The following is a 21,084-nucleotide window of genomic DNA, read 5'->3' as shown; positions in this document are numbered from 1 at the left end:
GTCATCGAACACAGAGGAGTGCGGAAATTGGAGTTTGCATATTCAAGGATGTTGAACCCATCCCAAACATGCGTTCCAGTCATTGAGTGGGTGAGGGCCAGAAAAGGACTGTCATTTTCCTTCCTGCCACCCCTGACTCGGAACAATTCTCCAGCCTGAGTTTGTCAGAATCTCTGCGCTCTTTTTCTGTTGCTGGGTTAGTACTGGTGAAGTGTGTTGCATCCAGGACCACGTCATGCTTAAAGATGAGCAATCCAATCCGTTAAGCAAAACGAGTAACTAATATAAATTCCATCCCTACTAATGACTCTCTAAGGACATTAAGAGTGATCAAATTAATAACCCCTGCAATAAAACTCATATCCCTCTTTCTTCCCTCCTGTTATCTGACATTCCACATCCTGGGCTGTAACTGAGCCTCTCCCCCTCCTCCTTCCTTATTAAGTAGATTGATTTATCTGCCTCTGGTGGGGATAGGAAATTGGGCTGTAAAGGAGAGATAGCCTTTGGTCCGTTAGAAAAGGAAGGAAGAAGGCTGTGTGCATTCCTCTATTTAATTGTATCTCATGTATCCAGTGCTGTACTACCCACACCTGTATCTCCCTCCATGGCACAGGAGTATTGTCACATCTCTGTGCAGTATCAAAAAGTGACATCCAGGTCACTGGGTATGTGAGAAAGGAAATACATGCTTACTCTTTCTGACCACAGGTCTTTCCCCAATGTTCTGGTCTCCCCCCCCCCCCATGTGACATAAGTAATGGCTGGGTCTAGGATGGGACAGAGGGGTCATCCCACAACTGCCTTGGATCAGTTCCCTGGTGGCTATTTCAAATTGCCAGCACAAATAACACTAATTGGCTCCTTTACAAGCAAATAAAGACAGGGATGAAGTGGACGTTGCTTCTTAGGCTGCTTAAACCTATTCATCAAGTGAGATTATGAAATCTGAGATGAATGATTGGGTGTGGCCAGCCACCCTTACAACTTCATGGCCCTTGCTGGAATCTAGCAAAGCCAATAACTTAGGAGCTGGACCTCAGAATGAGGTTTACCATCTCCTTGGAGGTGGGGAGCTCTGCTGGTAAGACAAAGAAAAACAAGCCTTCTCTCTGGAAGTCTTAGAATTAGTACTGAAGCCACTCTTGACTATGCTGTGCACCCAGAGTGTCTTCCATTCTTAGACATTTAGACATAATTTGAAAATTTGTTTGTTTTGATCAAGTTCTCTCTCTCTCTCTCTCTCTCTCTCTCACTTACCCTGGCTGATTTCTGGGTAACCAAGGGCAACCTTGAATCTGTGATCTCTCTGCTTCCACTTCCCAAATACAGGAGTTACAGGAGTTACCTGTCTTTTTTTTTTTTTTTGGTTTTTCGAGACAGGGTTTCTCTATATGGCCCTGGCTGTCCTGGAACTCACACTGTAGATCAGGCTGGCCTCGAACTCAGAAATCTGCCTGCCTCTGCCTCCCAAGTGCTGGGATTAAAGGCATTTGCCACCACTGCCCAGCAACATCCTGACCTGTCTCATGCAGTGCTGGAGATCAAACCCAGGGCTCCGTGGTGATGCTTTACCGTGCACTCACTCTACCAACTGAGCTACACCTCTTATTCAAATTCTCATTCTATCACTCCCCCACCCCACCCCTCACTTCAAGAAAGCCTTGAGGAGGAGCTAGGAAAATGGAGCATTGCTTTAATTTCCAAAGAGAAGAGACCTATCCTGCTGGTTCCCTAGCAGTGAGTATAGGATAGCCAGATAACGTGTCATGGGTGTTCCTTGCCTTTATGGAATGGGGTGTATTCGGTGCGTTATTCAGGGATCTGGATAAAGGCTTGCTGGGTTCTCAGAGACCTCGATCCCCAGCACCATAAAATAATAATAATAACAACAACATCAACAACTATTTGCCAAGCACTAGATTGCACAGTATACATTGATAATATTATAAAAGTCACTTAAGATTTACAACAAGCCTGGTGTCACAGGCCTTTAATTCCAGCACTTGGAGTTCCAGGACAGCCTGGTCTACAAATCAAATTCCAGAACAGCCAGGGCTACACAGAGAAAACCTGTCTCAAAACAAAACAAAATCTTACAACAAGGTCTGGAGAGGTGTTGTATTACTAGACAGATTCTGCAGCCAAGGAAAAAGAGAAGTGGAGACACTAAGGGGTTTGTCCAAGGTCACAGAGCCAGGAAGTGGTAGGGCCCGAATTCAGATGCAGGCAGCTGCCCCTGGAGCCTGTGTTCTATGGCTTCTTTCCCCAGTTCTAATCCTCATGAAGGAAGATGCCAGAAGGAAAATCAGGTTTCTGAGCTAAGGCTGCCTTACTTAGATTCAACCTAGTGTTCTACTTTCTGTTTTCAATGAACCCCAATTCATCTGTTAAAGTTCCCTCTCCCGCAACATGGCCTTATCAGGAGGTTATGGAAGCTTTCTTACAAGATGGGATCTGGGAGGAGGGTGAGCAGGGGCATGTCTCTAAAGATCTCTCTCTCTCTCTGATCTCTCTCTCCCTCTCTTCTCTCTGGCTTCTTGGCCAGGAAATGAAAAGCTGTCCTCTGTCATTTGCTCCCTCCATGATATGTTTCCTTGACCCAGGCCCAACAGAAACACCTTGTCTCTTTAGAAGTTCTTATAGCTGTGTAGGAGAACTTAGCCTGAGGCAGACATACTTAGCAAAGTCCAGCTGAGCTGGCCTGTGAGGAGAGTGGGGAGGAGAAAGGAAAGGGGAAGCAGGTGGAGCAGCCAGGAGGCCCAAGCACCAAAAAAAAAAAAAAAAAAAAAAAAAAAAAAAAAAAAAAAACAAAAGGGGGGGGGGGAGAGGAAGGGAATCAAAATGTCTGGATTATGTAGGGAAGGGCCTCTGGGGAAGGAAGCCTTAGACTGGAATGTTTAGGGTAAGGGATGGGCTATGCTAGACGTACCTTGTAACAGATAAGGAATGGGGTTGCTGGGAGAACCTGGGAGCCAGATATGCTTTGGTATGTTAAAAAGACACCTCCGGGTTTGAAACTTAACAAAGGGTTGAATATCCTATATATTTGAACACTGATTAAAACAGCAGTAGAGAAGAGGAGGTTGAGGGTCGCTGGAAGCAAGACAGAGGGGGCCTACAGCCGGCCTGTTAAACAGGCCTGTGGTGGCTTGGCTTATAAAACTCCCAGAGGGAGACTTGCTGTTCACTAGGAAAGAACATCACTCCCCTAATGAATTGCCCCCAAGATGTGTGCGTGACCCTGCCCCTTTGGGAGGACTGACCTGGGTTACTGAAATCTCAGAGACGTGCCAGTTATTAGAAGGGCAGAGATGGCTACAATCAGACCCAATATCCAACTACTTGCTTTCTGGAAAGGCAAAGGTACATTCAAAGACAAAACCTTTCCGCCGGGGCAGTGGTGGCGCACGCCTGTGATCCCAGCACTTGGGAGGCAGAGGCAGGTGGATTTCTGAGTTCAAGGCCAGCTTGGTCTACAGAGTAAGTTGCAGGACAGCCTGGGCTACACAGAGAAACCCTGTCTCGAAAACAACCAAACAACCAAACATTAACCTCTCCACAGTGACGGCATTGACGGCGTTCTGTCTGCTTGCGAATCCTAAAAAACCCAACCCAAGACATTGTTGTAGAAGGCGATAGAACAGAGACCTGGAGGATGATGGCTCAGTCAGCTCACTGGGTCAAAAGTTCATGCCCCATGGTAACGTCATGGTAACTGAGTTCCATACCAGTGATCCATAAAAACAAGCCAGATGTAGTAACACGAATCTGTTATCCCAGGACCCCTATAGTGAAGTAATCGCCGAGGCAGGAGAGTCACATGGAAGCTCAAGGACCACCTAACATAGAGGACAGATTGTGACAGAAGCAAGAGACCTACAGCCTGAGCAGGGCGAAAGGAGAGAACTGATCCAAAAAGCTGGTCTCTGACATCCACCTTGGGCCATAGCCATAGTATGTATACACTGTGGTGTGCATGCTCTCCCAACCATGCACACACATGCACAGGTTAGACACATACACATAATGATGATAATAATAACATTGTAAAAGGCGGTGGGTCACAGAGATGGGTCTGCTGTAAAGGTGTTTGTTGCAAAGCCTGATGACTGATGCCCATTTGATCCCTGGGACAACTCCTGCAAGTTGTTATCTGGCTTCCACATGTTCCTTGTGTGTGTGTGAGTGTGCGCGTGTGCATGCTCTGTATGTAGCAAAGTGCTTGTCTCAAATGTATGAGACCCTAAGTTCAATCCATAACATCACAAAAAGAAAAAAAAATTCATGCTTCTATAAGTGATTCAAAATCTAGGGTCTATGCCAAGTATGGTTCATAATCTGACCAAATGGGAAGCTGAGACAAGAGGGTTGCCACAAGTTCAAGGCCAGCCTAAATTACATAGTAAGACCCTGTTTTAAAAATAGAGAAAAATAATTTATTGATTTTTTAAAAAATATGCATATAAGTATTTTGCCTACAAGTATGCATATGTATCGCACACCTGCAGAGGCTAGGAAAAAAAAAGCACTGGAGCTGGATGTGTGGTTCACACCTTTAACCCCAGCACTCCAGAAACAGAGGCAGGGGGATCTCTGTGAGTTTAAGGACAGCCTGGTCTACAGATTTGAGTTCCAAGACAGCCAGGACCAGGCTATACAGAGAAACCCTGTCTTAAAAAAAGAAAAAAGAGGGCTGGTGAGATGGCTCAGTGGGTAAGAGCACCCAACTGCTCTTCCAAAGGTCCAGAGTTCAAATCCCAGCAACCACATGGTGGCTCACAACCATCCGTAACGAGATCTGGCGCCCTCTTCTGGAGTGTCTGCGGACAGCTACAGTGTACTTACATATAATAAATAAATAAATCTTAAAGAAAAAAGGAAGGAAGGAAGGAAGGAAGGAAGGAAGGAAGGAAGGAAGGAAGGAAGGAAGGAAGGAAGGGCATTGAGTCCCCCTGGAGCTGAGGTTACAGATGGCTCTGAACTACCACTGTGTGAGTGCTAGGAACCAAACCCAGGTCCTCTGCAAGAGCTGGGCCACTTTGTTTGTTTGTTTGTTTGTTGACAGGTCTCATTATGTAACCTGTTTGTCCTGGAATTCGGTATAAATCTCAATGGCCTCGAGCTCACTTAGATCCACTGCTTCTGCCTCTCCGAGCTGAGATTAAAGGCTAACCCCACCACCTAGCATGCTTAGCCATTTGTTTTCAAGATAAGATTTCCTTGTGTAAAGCCCTGGCTGTCCTGGAACTCACTCTTTAGACCAGACTGTCCTTGAACTCACAGAGAGCCACCTTCATGCTTTTCCATTTTTAAAGGTCCACTTAACCTCAGTGCTAGGCAGCTTGCCAGCAACTGGAAAGAAAACTGTATCCTCACTATATTGCCTCATGGATTTTTCAGACCTCTGAGACCATAAGGAGGGTCCAGTCTCTGGACATCTCTGGAATCAGCTGACACGGGGATAGATAGTTGACTTACACACTTTATTCAAAACATCTGTATACCAAACACAATGTTGCTGAATATTTTTATTCTGCTAATTTTGAAGCCAGGGACTTACTACCTCAGTCTAATTCTGCCAGCACACAGGAACTAGGACACCGTGGGCCACATTGTCTGAAACTCCAAACACCCTGGTGTCTGGGAGATGCGTCTGAATGTGAGGCTTCTCTGTGCAGGGGCCACCCTTTGTTTCCATCTCAGCTGTGTGGCTTTTACTTCCCCTTAAATCCCAGATCGACCTAGCCTGGTTTGCGTGTCTCCTCTGACTGTCTAGAAACAGGCCTGAACAGTCGAAAAGAACAAGCTGGTGTCCAGCTCTAGAGCACCACAGGAAGGGCCTGAGAGCAGATGGGAGCTTTCCATCAAGGCTTGGCTTCGAGTTGTCCCGAGCATGATGCCCCACCCCCTGCCCCAAACCCAGTTTTCCCTTTCTTTAGTGTAGTAAGGGTTACCAGAAGAGTCTTTTACAGTTACTAAACACCCCTTAGATCACTCCCAAGTACCTTCAAGCCTTCTAAAAAGACTTTTCTTTCTGGTTGTTGTCGTTGTTTGGAGACAAGGTCTCTCTGAGCAGTCTTGGTGGGCCTGGAACTCACTCTGTAGACCAGACTGGCCTTGAATCAGAGATCAGCCTCCAGAGTGCTGGGAATAAAGACATGCCCTACCCCGCCTGACTTATTTTTTTTACAGTATTGTGTCTATGTGATTGATATATTTGGGGGTACACACATTCTATGGAACATACATGGAGATCTAGAGACAACTTGAGCCAACCCCCCATTTATTTTTTCATGTTTTAGTTGTGAGCCTCCTCTCTAGCTCCACCATCCCTATTTCCCCCCCACACACACCTCTTTTGAGACAGTTTTACTATGTAACCTGGACTGTTACGGAACTCATTCTATAGACCAGGCTGGCCTCAAACGCTGAGATCTGCCTGCCTCTGCCTCCAGAGTCCTGGGGCTGAAGCTGTGCTCCACCATCATTTAGCCTTTCAGTCTCTCTCCTTGGGCTCCTTCCATCTCTTGCCCAAGGTTCAAGTAGCCCTGCTTCAGTTTCTAGACTGGGTGGGATTACAGGGGTGTGCCATGGTGCCCTGTGGCTTTTCTACCTGTTTAGGTGTGACTACTGTATTAGCATTCAGGCTCAGTCTCTTCCCCTAATAAATAAATACATCATCATCTGGAGGTTTCCTCTTTGGTGATTGTTTTTGCAGTGTTGGGGATATGTATATCCAGGCCCTGACACATGCAAAACCAGTCTCCCCCTGCCCCACCCCTGCAGTGAGGTACACTCCCCAGCTCCCCACTTTGATGTGATATAGAATATCACTGGAGTATTCATTAGAAGAAAATCCATCCAGGACAATGTTTTCTCGCAAACACGTGTGTACCTTATGCCAAGGGTTCCTCATTTAATCAGCTCTTCAGTACTTATGCTATAAAGCCTTTTAAAAACCAGACCTTATGCCCTTAATCCCAGAACTCTGAAGGCAGAGGCAGGTGCCATCCAAGGCTTGTTTTTGGCTGTTTGACACAGAGTCTTGTTGTATATCCAAGCCTAGCCTCAAACTCACTACCCTCCTGAAGGTGAGGAGTACAAGCTTGTGTTGCCAATCCTGGCAAGATCTGGGCATATTGGCTTTGGTGGTGGTGGTGGTGGTGATGGTGTTGTTGTTGTTGGTGGTGGTGGTGATAGTGTTGGTGGTGGTGGTGGTGCTGCTGCTGCTGGTGGTCTTTGTTTTTATATGTGTGTGTATGTATGAATGCATGAATGTATGTATGTATGTGTGTATGGAGAGGCCAGAGGGCATTGTCAGGTATTGTCCTCAATCTCTCCCTCTGCTCTGTTGTATGCCTCTCTTGTTGAACTTGGAGCTTGGTGATTCAGCCAGACTGGCTGGCCGACAAGCCATGGCCACCCTTCTTGCCTCTGTGCCTTCAGCATTGGGATTACAAGTATGCATTGCCAAGTGTGTTTTTCAGGATGAAACTCAGGCCTCCTTGGGGTCCTTGCATATCAAGTGCTCTGGTGACGGAGCCACGTTTTCCCAGTCCTTTCGGAGGGTTGGTTGATTGGTTTTGAGGCAAGGTCTCACATAGTTCAGGTTTCCCCTTGAGCTTGCTGTGTAGCCAAGATGACCTTAATCTGCTAATGCTCTTGCCTCTACCTTCCAAGTTCTGGGATCACAGGTGTGTGCCACTGTGCCTGGCTAGAATCTTGTATATTTAGATCCTTTCTCTTAAATATAAAGGCTGGACAGTGGTGGCGCACACCTTTAACTCAGCGTTTGGGAGGCAGAGGCAGGTGGATCCCTATGAGTTTGATGCCAACCTGGTCTTCAGACACAGAGACACCCTGCCTCGAAGAAATGAATGAATGAATGAATGAATGAGTTAATTAATTAAAAGTGTACCTAAGATCTTAGGAAGTCAGAACTAAAGGCATCCTTGACATTTTCCCTTCCTGTCTCTGGCTCTGCACCTGGTTCTCCTTGCCAGTGTCGCCAGTGCAGAGTCTCTGCCTTGGGAATTGCCTCTGGGTCCTAAGTGGTCTATTTAAACCTTTCCCTGTTTTCCCAGCCAAGATTGATGTGCTGCTTCTTGCACTGAGTGGCTGTCATTCGGGTTTTCTACCCGTGTTTCCAGCACATTTCTGCCACTGGGACTGGCTTCTATAGGAACTGGGATTCTTTCTCCTTGCTTCCTTTTCAGGCCCCTGTAAAACAGGAAAACCCAGTGACCCCTTTCCCTTGGCGGCAGCGACACCTGCTGGTGGAATTCTAAAGTACAGTTTGCCTTTTGCCTTAAAAAAAAAAAAAAAAAAACAAAAACTAGGGCCCTCTAGTTCTTTCTATTTATACTTCAGGGAAATTGAAAACTGGAAGCCCACGTCAAGAACCAGAGAGTTGAAATCCAAATGGAAGCAGTCTCCAGGAAGCAGCATTTCTTTATAGCCAGAAAGGTAGAACAGTGGGGACTGGGAGATGGGAAATGGGTAATGTGCTTGCCACACAAGCGAAAGAATCTGAGTTCAGGAGTATGGGTTGCACCCTTTAATCCCAGCACTCAGAAGGCAGATGCAGCCGAATACTTGAGTTCTTTTTTTTTTTTTTTTTTTTTTTTTTTTTTTGGTTTTTTTTCGAGACAGGGTTTCTCTGTAGCCCTGGCTGTCCTGGAACTGACTTTGTAGACCAGGCTGGCCTTGAATTCAGAAATTCACCTGCCTCTGCCTCCCAAGTACTGGGATTAAAGGCGTGCGCCACCACCACTTGGCTAAGAACACTCGTATTTATTTATTTGGTCTTTTCAAGAGCAAGAACACTCTTAACTGTGGAACTATCTCTCCACCCTTTTATTTTATTTTATTTTATTTTACTTTACTTTACTTGGGTGAAAATGGCCCCCATAGACTCATAGGGAGTGGCATTATTGGAGGTGTGGCCTTGTTGGAGGAACCGTGTCACTGGGAGCAGGCTTTGATGTTGCAGAAGCTCGAACTAGGCCATGCCCCTCGCTTCCTGCTGCCTGCTGCCAGATGTAGAACTCTCTGCTACTCCTCCAGCATCCAGCCTGCCTGTGTGCCACCAAGCTCCCCACCATGATGACAATGGACTAAACCTCTTAAACTGTAAGCCAGGCCCAATTAAAGACTTTCTTTTTTAAGAGTTGCTGTGGTGATAGTGTCTCGTCACAGCGATACAACAGTGGCAAAGACACTAGGCTTCATAATCTTATTATTAATAATAAATAATACAAATTTTATACCAAAAAATGAAATTGTCACAACTGTGAAAAGAGAGCCAAACACGGTGCTATATGCCTGTTATCTTAGCACTTACTCCATGCTCAGGCAGAAAGTTCTCAAGTTCGAGGCCAGCCTGGGTCTACAGTAGAGACCCTATCTTTTTTTTTTTTAAGAGTTATTTATTTATTTTACATATATGAGTACACTATAGCTGTCTTCAGACACATCAGAAGAGGGCATCAGATTCCATTATAGATGGTTGTGAGCCACCATGTGGTTGCTGGGAATTGAACGCAGAACGTCTGGAAGAGCAGTCAGTGCTCTTAACCACTGAGCCATCTCTCCATTCCCCTGGCACAATTTTTTAATAAATAAAAAATTTAAAACAAACAAAGAGAGCGCTGTGCGTGGGGGGGGGACAAAGAAAGAAATACCCTATTTTAAAAGAGGTGTGGGGCGTGTGGGTTAAGTTCCCAGCACCCACATTGGTCTGCTCACAGCTCTCTGTAACTCCAGTTCCAGAAGACCGAACGCCCTGTTCAGGCATCTTTTAATGTGAAAAGGAAAACCTACAAAATGAGAGAAAAAATAATCTCACACTGGGAGGTGGAGGCAAAGAGGGTTAAAAACTCAGTCATCCAGGACAGCCAGGGCTACACAGAGAAACCCTGTCTCGAAAAACAAAAACAAAACAAAACAAAAAAAAAACTCAGTCATCTTCAGCGGCAATACCAACTTTGAGGACAGTCTGGGCTGCAGGAAGTTCTGACTACAAAACAAACAAACAAAATACACAAATTAAAATATTGTGAAATAATGCATCTCAGTAATAGGACAAAAAAGGGGGCTGGAGAGATGGCTCAGCGGTTAAGAGCACCGACTGCTCTTCCGAAGGTCCTGAGTTCAAATCCCAGCACCCACATGGTGGCTCACAACCATCCGTACTAAGATCTGACGCCCTCTTCTGGAGTGTCTGAAGACAGCTACAGTGTACTTTCATAAATAAATAAATAAATAAATAAATAAATAAATCTAAAAAAAAAAAGGACAAAAAAGGTAGACAGATGTGGAGAGATCGGGGCCCCCATGCCTTTCGGGGGGAGTGTATAATGCAGCCACTTTGAAAGAAACACCTTGGGGTTAGACATGGAGGGACAGCAAGATGGCTCAGCAGGTAAATAAAGGTGCTGTCTTGTCACTGTATACTGTATGTGACAGTGGAGTCACACACACACACACACACACACACACACTGCCCCTTAACTCTTCCTGAATTGACCCCAATTTCTTTGCCATGGACAACTTCATGTCCTTGTCATCATCGTCGTCTTCTCGTTTTCCTTCTCCTCCTTCTTTTAATATCCCATTGAGTCCAGCTTGGACTGTCTGTTTACTCCTGATTGTAGGGCCATTCACCGAGGCATGGTTGACCCACCAGGGACTACCCCCTTAAAGAAAACTGACTCTCTCTCCTCCAGAAACCATCAACTCTCAGTAGCTTCTCCATTAAGGGTGGAGGCTCAGGAACACCTTTCCTCTCTGCTAAAATGTTTAAAATGTTGGCTGCCTTGATTGATCACGCAGGCAGCAGCCTCTGTGAGTTCCCAAGCACAGCAGTCCTGTCCTGTCCAGAGACAGTTTTCCCGAGGTCCTCTCCAGCTTCCGATTCTTAAAACTTCTTTTACTCCTTCTACCATAATGGTTCCTGCTGTGCTTACTGTGTGACAGATGTCTCATCTGTGGCTGAGTATTCCACTGACATGTACTCTCTGCACTTTGAGCACTTGTGAGTTTCTGTGTTAACCACTGTCCAAGAATAAAGAAACCTCTCTGGAGAGATCTGAGAGTGGCAGTAATCTAGATGTAGACAGATGTAAATTTAGAGGGCAGTGTGATACTATGTTCATTTAGCAGAATAATAATAGGTTCGCTCCACGGTGCTCTGAGCTCCCCAACTATACGTTCTTGGGCAGATTTACAGCACCAGCCAGGCATGTGTTTGCTCCTATGGAATGAGCCTTAAACCCAAGATGAAAGCAGTTGGTTACTGCTGGGCCACTTGCGCCACTTGTGCACCCATTGGCATGTTTTGTCATGCCAGTCATGGTGACCCTTGTTCCCACCCATCCCTGCCCCAGCAGCCTACACATTACGCTCCAGCATTATGAAAACCTAGCCGACATAAAGGACTTCCTGGTTAGTACCAACTTGGTTTCTCTGTGGCCGGTGACCAATGTGTGTGATGTCTTCAGCAATAGTCTCACTCACCATCAAGTTCTGGTTGGCAGCCAAGAGCAATGGCAATAGCCCGTAGTGTTTTAGAAGTCTCTCAGGTACCTCTGACCAACAGTTTGAGGTGTGGTACCCTTTAGCTGGCATGGGACTTTTCACTTGGCATCCTATGACTTCTGAGAGGAGTATAAACCCTCATATAGGGTAATTCCAACTGTGTGTGTAGCTTATAAAATCGTAGCTCTCCTATCCCTCTCCTTCCATTCTTATTCATCACTTTTCCTGAGCAAGGACTCACAAAAGCACAACCCACTGCTGCATCTGCTGTGGTTAATGGGGCAGACACTAGCTCCATTAGTCCTGGGAAACCAGCACTCCCACCCTGGAGTCTGGAAAGAGTCCCTCACGGTTATGAGCAGCTCGGCTACTACACTAGCCACAGCCATGTCTTCTCTTTCTCGTTTCTTCCTCGTTGATAGACTTCAAGGACCTTCATACTGGTTTGAATGCAATCCTAGGCTGAGTGATTTTTCTAGGGCTGTGTGTTTACCTAGTGTGCCTGGTTAACTTAAAAAAGACTGAAGTTTCTTTGCTCCTAAGACTAATGTCTCAGAGCTGAAGAGACACAGCTACATATCCAGCTGTCAGACCTCTTCCTAAGTGGGCTTGGAAGTATGAATTGGGGAAAGAACTCGACTGAACTACTGTGGCTTACCTCCCTGTCCCTGGAGGAGACAGACTAGAAAACATGGAAAGAAGTGGGTTTCCACAAAAGACAGGGCAACATGTCTATACACGGTGAATAAAAAAGAATGGGAAGGGGCAGTCTTAAAGCCAGCAAAGCAGTACAAGGTGGCACACATCTGCTGTCCCATTACCTGAGAGGTGGAGGCAGGAATTCTGGGCATTCAGGGTTGGCCTGGGAAGATGACTCAGTCTGTATAGTAGAGAGCCTGAGTTCAGATCCCTTGCACCTGTGTAAAGCAGAACCCGGTGGAAGCACTTGTCATCCCAGCCCTGTGGTGGCAGGCAGGAGAGTCCTTGGAACTCACTGGTCAGAGAAGTAAAGGAGTTTTTTTGTTTGTTTTTGTTTTTATTTTCTATACTGATGCAAACTTCAATATCCAGAAGGCTCTTGATGGAGCAGGGGGAGAGTCCCCAAGCCCCAGAGAAAAAGAACAGTGTTGTGGTAGTGCCAGCCTGCAGAGTCGCCAACAGCCAGTGAGGACCACAACACAAAGACCGAGTACAGTAGTGTTCATTGTTCCCAGCAGAGTGGTGACAATCCCTAGCATGAACCACTCTGCCAAATAGCATTAGGGAAGGCAGTGTTATGGGTCTCCTGGAGCAGCAGCAACTCCTGACCATGTATCATGGCTGCTTTGGGAAGGAAGCGTATTGCACAGCCCATGGGCCTGCTAGAGCCAGTGAGGGAGAAAGGGCAAAGGACCTTATGGGACAATGTTATTTCAAATTACTAAAAGGTTAGTGGAGTGGACTGGCTGGTGTCACAGAGAAGGTGGTAACTAAATCTTTAAATTAACCTCGTCTTGGCCTCTTCTTTAATGTTGATCAATTGATTGATTGGGACGTACCCACATGCCATGACGCCCACAAGTAAGTCAAGGGGTGACTTTTGAGAAGCCAGTTCGCCCTTCCACGGTGTTTTAAGGCAGAGTCTTTCTGGTTTCTGCCACTGTGCTGTGTAGTCTGGGCAGCTATTCTCCTGTCTCTGCCTGTCATTTCACTACAGGAGTGCTGCATTGTGGACGTATGCCACTCCATCTAGCTTTCATGTGGCTCTAGGTGCCTTGAACTCCTTTTTTTTTTTTTAAGATTTATTTGTTTATTTATTTATTTAATTTTATGTATGTGAGTACACTGTCGCTCTCTTCAGACACACCAGAAGAGGGCATCTGATCCCATTACCAATGGTTGTGAGCCACCATGTGGTTGCTGGGAACTGAATTCAGGAACTCAGGAAGAGCAGTCAGTGCTCTTAACCACTGAGCCATCTCTCCAGCCCTGAACTCAGGTCTTTGGACTTGCACAGAAAGCATTTGTACCTGCTGAGCCACTGAGCTGTGGTCTCTCATGGCTTATCATGTCAAGCAATAAAATATTGTTTCTAAGTGTATGCCTAGAAGGAAATACCCAAATGAAAGTAGCTCATCTCCTTCCCCTGAATTCCTGGGGATCAGTCTCAGGTTGTCAGGCTTGGGGCCAAGCACCTTTATTCGCTGAGCTAGCTTGCTGGTCCTGGTATTTCAAAATGGATTAGCATTTAAATCAGCTAGCCAAAAAAGAAGATTTTCCCTTGCCATTGTGTGTGGACTTCCTGCAGTCAGTTAAGAGAGCAGAACAGTAGAGGAAGAGCAGACTTGCCCTGTTTGCTTGAGCTATGCTGTCCTTTCTGGCCACCCTCAGATCCCAGCATTCCTGGTTCTCAAGTCTTCGTGTGTGACCTAGAACTACGCTCCGGCTCTCCCAGGCCTTTAGTTTGTAGATAACAGATGGCATGTGACCTCCATAATCTCAGGATTCATAAATCCCTGTGTGTATTTCCCACTGGTTATGGGGTTTCTCCCTCCATTCCCTTTAATTTTGTGTGTGACCATGTGAATACAGCCATGTAGTGTATGTATGTTCATGTGTGTGTTTGAATGCACACCTGCTTAGAGGCCAGAGAGGAGATTGGGTGTCGTTCTCTACCTCCTTCTCTTGAAACAGGTTCTCTTATTGAACCTAGAATTAGTTGGGGGCCAGCAAACCCCAGCAGTCTTCCTGTCTCAGCCCCAAACAGTGCTGGAACTACAGTCCCCATGTAGCCCAATCCAGCCTCCTCAGAGTGGGCTGAGATCCAAGCTCAGGTCCTTATGCTTGCCCTTACTCATTAAGTCATCTCTCCAGCTCACCCCCCACACACACACACACCTTAAACAGGGCTTCATGTAATCCAGTCTAGCCTAAAATGTAATACGTGACAGAGGATGGATTAGTAAACCATGATTAATACAGTCACCATTGCCTGTCTACAGCTGGAAGGTGTGTTTTGTTTTGTTTTGTTTTGTCTTGTCTTGTCTTGTCTTGTTTTGTTTGTCCTGGAACTCAGTCTATATACTAGGCTGGCCTTGAACTCACAGACCCACCAACCTTTGCCTCCTTCCTGAGTGCTGGGATTAGAGGTGTACATTATCTTCCTGTCTATCACAGGCCTTAGACTAGTAAAACATTCAATTGTTAATTCCTTAGGGGGCTTTGGTACTAAAGTGCCAAGCTGTGAGCAGGGCCTTGACTTTCCCTGGCAAGTAGTTCTGGCAATTCCTACTTCCTACTTCCACTGAAAGTAAGTAAATGGAAATAAATAAATAAGCTTTGTTTATTTCTTTGCCTTGTCCTATAGGTTCCATAGAAACCAAATACTTTGTCCCTGGTAAATAGGCTGTTCAAAGTACCTAATGCCACCCAAGAAAAGTCAGAAACAGGCCAGTGAGACACTTATCAGGGAAAGGTGCTTGCCACCAAGCCTACTGACATAGGTTCAACCCCCTATACTCACATAATGAGAAGAGAGAACTGATTTCTGAAAGTTGTCCCTGACCTCCAGATACATGTACATTCATAGATACACACATGCAAGTGCACACATAAATGTCATTTTAAAAACTTTTAAAGAAAAGTCAGAAGCAACTGCTATCTGGAGAGACAAAAGACTTGGTTTCTCTATGGCCCTTTCCCACAAAGATTCCTGCAAAGGTGGTTGCCAGAGGCTCAGGGAATCTGCAGCAATAAATCTCAAGTGGTCTGGTGGTTGCCATAAGCAACACTGCCATCTGGGAAAGCAAGAGGCAGGCACTTGCTTTACTTCTTTGATACACTGGGAATGAAGGGAGGTGGGGAGGGAGATGACCGATCCTCCCTGGGTCTGAATTCCTTTTAAAGAGGACTATATGAGATGGAAGGCAATGTCCTTAAAGTTTTCCTTCGGTGGAAAGGATTGCACTGTCTCTCATGGGAGAGACATCACTAACAACCTAGCCACAGAGCAAATAAGTCAAATACAATTAACAAAGATGAAAGTTTCCAGGTTCCAGGTTGTGGTGGCTCAAGCCTGTGATCCCACCCTCAAGAGGGAAGATGCTTGCCATGGGTTCAAGGTCAACTTGGGCTACAGTTTCAGGCTAGTCTGGGCCAGAGAGCAAGACCCTGTCTAACATACACAAAGAAGAACAGAAACCCAGAGTTTCCAGCCCTGTACGCTTGCTGTTTGTCAACAAAGAGAACAAAGACACAGTGCTCAGGCCCCAACAATTTTCCTTTACTTCTCCAGTACAGAGAGCGAAGCCAGGGCCTAGTGCATGCTAGGCAAATGCTCTGCCACTGAGCCACATGCCAGCCCTTTTTAGTCTAAGACAAGGAGGACTTAGACTTGCATTTCTCCTGCATCAGCCTCCAGGATAGCTGGCATCAAAGGGCTTTGTCAGTGTTGCTTTAGTAATCTAGTCCAGTAACTAACGGAGTAAAAGCGAAACAAAGCAAAGCAAACCGAACAACCGTGATTATAGACAAAAACGAACAACATAAAAACAGCCTTACTCTCTCCATTACTGTTACTTTGTTAGCTTTGGCTTTGGAACCTCTACCTGACTTGCTAAACCATTTGGGTCAAAGCTAGGAATTCCAAAAAGAGAAAGCTGGAAGACTTGACTGCCCGCTGGGATGCTAATCCTCTTCCTGGCAGGGTTCCTCCAGCACCTTCGTCCTGTGTGCATTGCTGTGGGGTAGCTACACACTGGGCTAGAGACCCTAGACATGGTAAAGTGCAGAAAATCTGCACCACCCCTGGTTTCAGATACCCATCCCCAGAACCCAAGGAGAAGCAGAGGGGAGAGAGCAGACCCTGCAATGTTGTCTTCTGATTTCCACAAGCATACCAAGGCACAGGTACCCACATACACAAAGAACAGAAACCCAGACTTGCCAGCCCTGTAAGCTTGCTGTTTGTCAACAAAGAGAACCAAGACACAGTGCTCATCATACACACACACACACACACACACACACCCCACGGAGAGAGACAGAGACAGACAAAGACAGAGAGAGATAACACCTATCTATATCCCTATCACAAAAGCTAACTCTCTCTTCTTTGGCTTCCTAAAAGCACAGGGGCTCATACACAAAGTTCCAGGAGACTTTGTTTTAGGTGACTTGTGTGTTTGTGACCCAGCCTCTTGCTATGGAGCTCTGGCTCTCTTTGAACTCACCACCTGCCCATCCTTCCTTGGCCCCTCAGTGCAGGGATCACTTCACCTGGCTGTTGTTGCACTGGTTCTCATAGACTCTGTTTATTATTTATTTTTCCCTAGGCTTACAGAAAAACAATGTAAAATACAACATTCCTGTGTATCCACCATAATTTCATTATTAAAATCTGGCTAGTATTAACTTTGTACATTTATTACAATTGTTGAGACAATACTGACATTTTGTGATTATAACTCTCAAGTTTTTGTGCAGTCTCACTATTTTGCCAAGCTGGCCTTAATTCCTAGATTCAAGCAATGCTTCTGTCTCCGCCTCCTAAGTAGCTGAGCCTACAGGCCTATAATTGAACCTATCTTGATACTTTATTGTTAGTAGTAATAAAGTTTGGTTGGTTTGGTTTGGTTTTTTTGAGACAGGGTTTCTCTGTGTAGCCCTGGCTGTCCTGGAACTCACTCTGTAGACCAGGCTGGCCTCGAACTCAGAAATTCGCCTGCCTCTGCCTAGTAATAAAGATTTTGTTTGTTAGTTTTGTTTGTAAACAACAAAAAAAAGCAGACAGCAGATGCTCCCCTGCCTCTCACCCCAGTACTGAGAACTGAATCTAGGGACTCAAAAAGCTTTTAATTCAGCCGTGTAGGGAGAGGAGGTCAGGAGAGGCAATCTGGGTTCTTCCACCGCTGTAGAAAAGTGAAACCTCGGGCTGGAGAGATGGCTCAGTGGGTAAGAGCACCCGATTGCTCTTCCGAAGGTCCAGAGTTCAAATCCCAGCAACCACATGGTGGCTCACAACCATCCATAACAAGATCTGACTCCCTCTTCTGGAGTGTCTGAGAACAGCTACAGTGTACTTACATATAATAAATAAATAAATAAATCTTTAAAAAAAAGTAAAAAAAAAAACAACAACAACAGGATGCTGGCCAGCGGTGTGCACACGACTAGAACTGGCTTCAGATGGTTGGAGCTGGAGCTATCCACAATGACCATGGGGTGGCTGTCCAGAGAAGCTGCCCTTTTCTGGTCGTCATGATCCTGCCATACACCCTCTATGGTATGCTCTCTTAATGTGAGTCCGTGCTCTATATCATTCACTACGTCAGCCTTGGAGGTAAAGGTACAAGGATGGCCATGGCCCGAGAGCTCTCTGAGACCTTCATTCCCATCCCCTGACCTCCATAGCCAGGGCTGAGCTCTCCTGACTCAAGGAGGCTGACAGGAAGTGCTGGCAGCCATGTTGAACGGAACATGTATTTTGGTTCTTGGAGGCAGGGGCTCATGTCTCCCAGCTTGCCCCACACTTGCTATGTAGCGGAGCATGAGTTGAACTCCTGATCGATCCTCTTGCCTCTACTTCTTGTAAAGACCATAGTCATGTGCCACCATGTCCAGCTGCGTACTTTAGTATTAAGCAAAATTCATTCTTTAATTTAGGGTTCATTTGTTGTTTTGTATATTTTATATGACTAGGGAACTATAATATTATATTTCTGTTATTACAGTACCATATGAGATAATTTTCCTGCCCTAAAAATTCCCTACACTCAGCCAGGTATATTAGTGCATACCTGTGACCTAGAACTTGGATAGCAGAGACAAGATGATCAAAGATCTAGGTTGTTTTTGACTACATACCTACTTCAAGGCCACATGGGGTTATGTGACACCCTGTCTCAGAACAAACAAACCAGAAAAGAACCACTGTGCTCCATCCTCGTTACAGGGCCTTACAGTTTTGGTTTTCTTTGTATGCACATATTTCTGTGAGTGTGCACGTGTGTGCCCGTGGGGGCCTCAATTGCTCTTTTTTTTTTTTTTTTTTGGTTTTTCGAGACAGGGTTTCTCTGTTTAGTCCTGGCTGTCCTGGAACTCACTTTGTAGACCAGGCTGGCCTTGAACTCAGAAATCCGCCTGCCTCTGCCTCCCAAGTGCTGGGATTAAAGGCGTGCGCCACCACCGCCCGGCTCAATTGCTCTTTTTGAGACAGGATTGTTCTTTGAATCTGGAGTTCACCTATTTGGTGAGACTGGCTGACTAGTGAGCCCCTGGGTTCTGCCTGTTTCTGCTTCCCCAGTCCTGGTGTGTGTGTGCTGCTGGGCCAAACTCAGGTCCCTGGACTTTGATGCTAAAATCATTTTACCAACAGAGCCTCTCCCCAACTTGGTTCTTGTCTTCCTGTAGAACAGAACTAATGAAAGACAGTTACTAGGGCTGGTGAGATGGCTCAGCGGGTAAGAGCACTCACTGTTCTTCCAAAGGTCCGGAGTTCAAATCCCAGCAACCACATGGTGGCTCACAACCACCCGTGATGAGATCTGACACCCTCTTCTGGTATGTCTGACGTCAGCTACAGTGAACTTATGTATAATAATAAATAAATATATTTAAAAAAAAAGAAAGACATTTACTACAAGTAGAAGTTTATTTAGCAAATACATTCACCCCAAAGAGAGATGGAAGTGTGTTGTCCTAAGGCAGGAGGGCAGCAGCATAATGGATCCCCTTTGGGGGGTTTAAAATTTTTTTAAATTTTATGAATATTTATAAGATGGGTGTTTTATTCGTGGTTTGCATAAGAGGAGTCTTTTCCCTCCCAAATCAGGATAGATGGGATCTCTCGTGTATAGTATTTCTTCCCCGTGATCCCCGAGAAAGACTCATTAGAGAAGAATGCAGACCTTTGTTGGTAGTATCTGTGGTGGATGGGAGAGTGCCCAAGTGCCTTAATTTCTGATAGGATGGCAACACCCTATCTGCAACTTCAAGGACGCTTAGCCACAAAGCTGCCTTCTGACCAGCAGCTTCTAAGCCGCAGCACTGGCTTTCTTAGTTACCTCGGATCTCTCTCCTTTATGAGATGTTCAAGATCAGGGAGTGAGGGGCTGGAGAGATGGCTCAGCGGTTAAGAGCACTGCCTGCTCTTCCAGAGGTCCTAAGTTCAAATCCCAGCAACCACATGGTGGCTCACAGACCATCTGTAACAAGATCTGATGTCCTCTTCTGCAGTGTCTGAGGACAGCTACAGTGTACTTACATATAATAAATAAATAAATCTTAAAAAAAAAAAAAAAGATCAGGGATTGAGGTCATGTCTGTCAATCAGTAAGGAAATCAATGCTTTATCATAGATGCTGGGGGCCAGAGTTTTACAATTTACAGTCAGACTGTACAAGCAGGCTCTGGCTGTCTGAGGGACTTAAACCCCAGCTCTACTACTCCTGTCTCTCTTCTATCTAAATCGCCCCTGCCCCCCTCCCACCTATAAACACTGTTTTTTTTTTTTTTTGTTAATACTTTTTTGGTATTTGTCGAGTGTTAATACTTTTTAAAACTTTTTTTTTTTTTTTTTTTTTTTTTGGTTTTTTCGAGACAGGGTTTCTCTGTATAGCCCTGGCTGTCCTGGCACTCACTTTGTAGACCAGGCTGGCCTCGAACTCAGAAATCCGCCTGCCTCTGCCTCCAGAGTGCTGGGATTAAAGGCGTGCGCCACCACGCCCGGCTTTAAAACTTTTTAAAAAAGATTTATCTACTTACTTTATGTATGTGAGTACACTGTTGCTGTCTTCAGACACCAGAAGAGGGCATCAGATCCCATTACACTTGTGAGCCACCATGTGGTTGCTGGGAATTGAACTCAGGACCTTTGGAAGAGTGGTCAGTGTTCTTAACCACTGAGCCATCACTCCAGCCTTTGTTAATACTTTTAACTTTTGCAGTATAGTTAAAATCATATAGTACACAACTTTCTTTCATTTAATATCTCTGTGCCTTTTTCAGAATTTTTGTTTTGTTTTGTTTTGCTTTGCTTTGCTTTGCTTTGCTTCAAGGCAGGGTTTCTTCTCTGTGTGGCCCTACCTATCCTAGAACTTGCTCTGTAGACCAGGCTGGCCTTGAATTCAGAGACCTACCCGCCTCTTCCTCCCAAGTGCTGGGGTTGAAGCTGAGTGCCAGCACACCTAGTCCACTGCCGCACCTTTTTCAGCTTAATAGAGCATATTTCTCTTTAGCAGTTACTATTCCACTGTATCCGTGCAGCACGGTTTGTTCAATCTCCTCTATGGAAGAAAATTTTGGGGGGCTAAAGAGATGGCTTGGCAGGTAAGAGCTTTTGCTGAGCAAACGTGGGGTCTTGAGTTTCTGTCTCAGCACACATGTAAAGAGCCAGAATTGACCACACATGCCTGCAAATCCAGTGCTATGGGGGAGCAGAGACAAGAGGGGTCACTGGAATTTGTAGATGACTGACTAGCCCCAGGTTCAGTAAGAGACCCGCAGAGAGTCCTAGATCAGGACATCCAATATCCTCTCCTGGCCTCCATACCTGTGGTGAATATC

The 21,084-nt window shown here is 45.6% G+C and overlaps 1 protein-coding gene across 1 annotated transcript in view; it reads left to right on the top strand.

Moving 5' to 3' along the window:
- Pafah1b2 (platelet activating factor acetylhydrolase 1b catalytic subunit 2) overlaps positions 1-21,084 on the top strand; it is a 48,181-nt gene that overhangs the window by 421 nt on the left and 26,676 nt on the right. The window lies entirely within an intron of this gene.

Source organism: Mus caroli, unplaced genomic scaffold (assembly GCF_978045245.1).
Source record: "Mus caroli unplaced genomic scaffold, Mus_caroli_1 scaffold_11, whole genome shotgun sequence".
Classification (NCBI taxonomy): domain Eukaryota; kingdom Metazoa; phylum Chordata; class Mammalia; order Rodentia; family Muridae; genus Mus; species Mus caroli.
Note: the sequence above shows the minus strand (reverse complement) of the source record. Positions and strands in the feature narration are given on the sequence as shown.